General features: G+C 59.0%; 1 long non-coding RNA gene across 1 annotated transcript in view; it reads right to left on the bottom strand.

Moving 5' to 3' along the window:
• LOC125611227 overlaps positions 1-1,168 on the bottom strand; it is a 9,621-nt gene extending 8,453 nt beyond the window's left edge. Inside the window, exon 1 of the long non-coding RNA XR_007341366.1 lies at positions 646-1,168. This is a non-coding gene — a long non-coding RNA (uncharacterized LOC125611227). The remainder of the gene's footprint in view (positions 1-645) is intronic.
• Between the last annotated feature and the right edge of the window lie 2,252 nt (positions 1,169-3,420).

Below are 3,420 nucleotides of genomic sequence, written 5' to 3'. Positions count from 1 at the left end.
CGAGGACGCCCGCTGGCCCGCGCGCTCGGCCGCGGGCGTGGCACCCCCGCCGTCCGCGCCTCCGCCGCCCGCGCCGCGCGTGCTGCCAGCCGGGCCCGGTGCCGCGTGGACGCGGGCCTGCGCGGCGGGCCTTCGCGGTGCCCCTGGCCTTTCCAGCCTCCGCCGCTGTTCTGCCTTCCAACGCGAATCTTCCGTCAGCGCGGCTGAGATCCCAGGGACATTTTCCTTCCCTGACACGCGGAAGGAGCGGGGAAGGCGACAGGGGGCCAGGGCGGACCCAAGTCCTTTCCTACAGGGCACCTCCCTCCCCCGGGTGATCTTGTTAAGGAGATTTAAGGGGTAAAGCCAATGTTTGCAGGCGGCCTTGAGGCCAGAATTACTACACTAATGGATGACAACTGTCGCGTCCGTGTTGGAGGAGAGTGCGCAGTCACAAGTCCGGCGGGAGAGGGGTCGGAGCCCAGCCGGAGCTCCCTGGGGACCCCGCACCTTCTTCCCACTCTGGGCCCACCTGCTCTCCAGGTCTGCTCCAGCCATCCAAACCCAGGCCCACAAAAACCGCAGCCTGAAGTGGCAGGGGTCTCCCAGGGCACGGGCTGGCCACCAGCCGCAGCTCCCTTGTCCCCCGGCCTTTTCTGGTCTCACCTCATGACCAGTTGGCCTCCTTCACAGTTAGAAGGGATGAGACAGGAGGCTCCTGTTCACCACTGCAGAGTCCTGAGGGCTAGTAGGTCCCAGTCGCTCACATTCAGTCTCTGTCCCAGGCCTTCTAGCTGGGGTTGCCTCTTACTGGACTGGGTTGATTGCTGTCTCTCTTCCTGCTTGCCCAGCTGCCAGTCTCCACATGCTGGTGGCTGTCCGTGGCAGGTCAGGGAGATCCAGGACCAGCTGACCCGGCCCATCCTAGGAGTCCCAGGAAGGCTGTCCTCACAGGATGAGCCAGGGCTGTCCTGCACAGACCTCTTTTCCCTTGTAATTGTCAGACCATAATATCCAACCACAACCAAAAAGGGGGAAGTGGCTGAGGGGAGCAGAGAGCCAGAGACCAAGCTCATGAGGAGGGAAAGTGGCCAGCTGTGCTGGACGGCTGCCCAGGGCCGCAGTGTGTTCCTGGGCAAGCACAGTGGGATCGGCAGGACTAGAGCCCACCTGGAAATACTGGGTGCTGTGGGGACATGTTCCCTTTCCTCCAGCTTGGAGTGGTGTCACTGATGTTGGGACACTGCAGTCTTTTTGTGGGACAGTACGAAGGGCCCAGACTTCCTCAGGATTGTTCCAAGCTCTCCAGGGCTCAGATGCAGCCACCATATTCCCCAGAATTGGAAACAGCTCTGGCAGTATGCTTCTTCCTCCCTCCCCCAGGGCTGAACCTCAGCACCTGCTTGGGTGCTGCAGGATTCTTGGGATGCCTCTCAGGACATGGCGGAGCACATCCACCCGCAAAAAAAAAATGCTGTGTGTTTTTCTCTGCTGTCCGGACCTTGGTTGGTAATGGTCACGCCAACCTCATGTTCCAAATAATGACACGATTGAAGATTACATGGCAGCCTTAGATCTGGCCAGCCACGTCCCTGTGGTCTCTTTAGCTGTGAAGACCTGGCCTCAGGTTGAAGATCCAGGACAGGTGGCTGGAGAGCCCGCCTTTGCTCTGTCGCATCCGACAGCCCTGTAGGGGAGAACTGAGGCAGAGCCACCAAGACTGGGACCCATTGCTCCTGTGTGGAAGCCCTGGCCTGAGCGAGGGGCTCTTCTTGGCACAGTGGAGGAGCTCCTGAGAGACCAGGGCCAGTAGAGCCCCATCTGAGTTTATCCTCAGTGCATTGAGCCACCCTACAGAGTGCTGGCTTCAGAAAGGCTGTCAGCAGCACCCTGGGGTACTGTACCCCACCCACCCCACCTTCTGTCCTCAGAGGACCCTCTTCCCCTAATGGCTTCACCTTCCTGGCCTACGCCTGCTGCTTTGCAGCCTCTCTGATGGTTAAGGTCTGTGAGACTGAACTGGTGAGTCAGGGCTGGACAGCGGGGGCTGTGGCATGACCCCCCCCCCTTTAAACTTTATTTATTTATTTTTATGTAGTGCTGAGGATCGAACCCAGTGGCCTTGCACATGTTAGGCAAATGCTCTACTGCTGAGCCACAACCCCAGCCCCTGGTCACCCCTTTTTAATGACATGGTGCAGCTTGCCAAGGCCACACTGCTGTGCCAGGCAGGACTGTCCAGGGCAGCTGAGTGACTTCCTCTCTTCGTGCACTCACATCTTGGGGTTTCCTCTGCTCCCCTGACACCCCCACCGCCACCTTTCTCTGGGACTTCAGGACCTCCTTTTGTCCAGATTCTCCCTGGATATAAAGGGCCATCCTGCATTTCATGGAGCTGGTCTGTGATCCTCATCAGGTGGCCTCCCATTTGAAGGGACAGGCATGTGAAGACCCTACCCCTTTCCCTAGAAAAACACAGATCCCTTTTGCAGAGACAGAGCCACCTTCATGGAGATGTTCCTGGAGAGTCAGCTTTCAGCCTCCCGAGGCACCTCACTGGGAGGACAGAGCCTGTTCCTGTGGCCCTTTGTTTTGGCCTCCCTGATGTCCACACATGCTTTTCATTCACCAGTGAGCCCACGCAGAGCTCGAGAGCAGAGCAGGCCAGAGCGGAGCTGCTGGCTTTGTGTGATTGTTTATTTTTAGACCACAGGTTCCTTCCTCCCACAGCAGTGTCTCTGCTTGCTGGGGTCCGGAGCTCTGGGTTGTGTGCTGGCGGGGCCATGAGCAGCCTGCCCTTCCCCCAGGCCTGCAGCCCTGCTCCGTTTGTGAGCGGCTCTCTGCCTGTTGTCCTGGGCTCCATTGGCCCTGGGCCTGGTGCTTCTGGGCAGGACTGGGGTGTGTGGAGAAGAGTTCAGCCTGGAAGCCAGATGCCCTGAGTGGGGCCGTGGGATGGCTGTTTCCTGTGTCCAGAGATGGCAGGGAAGTGTGTCAGCCTGGGAAGGGACAGGAGGAGTGAGAAGAGGCTGTGAGTGGCTTCCTTGTGTGCTGAGCCTCGCTGTGCACTCTGTCGGTGGGTCCTCTTCCACAGGGAGCCGTTTCCAACCTGCTTGTCCAAGTCATCATTCCATGGTGCCCTGGGGAGGTGGGTGCTACCACTGCACCAGGCTCTTCCAGTTTCCCTCCATGTAGCCCTGGGCCCCCTGCCAGCACACCTGTGGTCACGCGTGTGCAGGATTTCTGTGTCCCCTGCTCCACGTGAAGAACAGGGGAAGTGAATGGAGGGCAGGCGTCCGGTGCTGTCCAGGGCCAGCGTCTTGATCAGCACGACTGTGATGGTGGATGGTTTTGTGTGATGATGGCTCTGCTCTCTGGGCCATTCTGTTCTGTTTTCATGTGGTATTGTCACCTAATTGGTGAATGCCGTCATTCATCCACTTT

The sequence above is a fragment of the Marmota marmota genome, unplaced genomic scaffold (assembly GCF_001458135.2).
Source record: "Marmota marmota marmota unplaced genomic scaffold, marMar, whole genome shotgun sequence".
In the NCBI taxonomy this organism is placed as follows: domain Eukaryota; kingdom Metazoa; phylum Chordata; class Mammalia; order Rodentia; family Sciuridae; genus Marmota; species Marmota marmota.
This window is presented reverse-complemented; position numbering and strand designations above follow the sequence as displayed.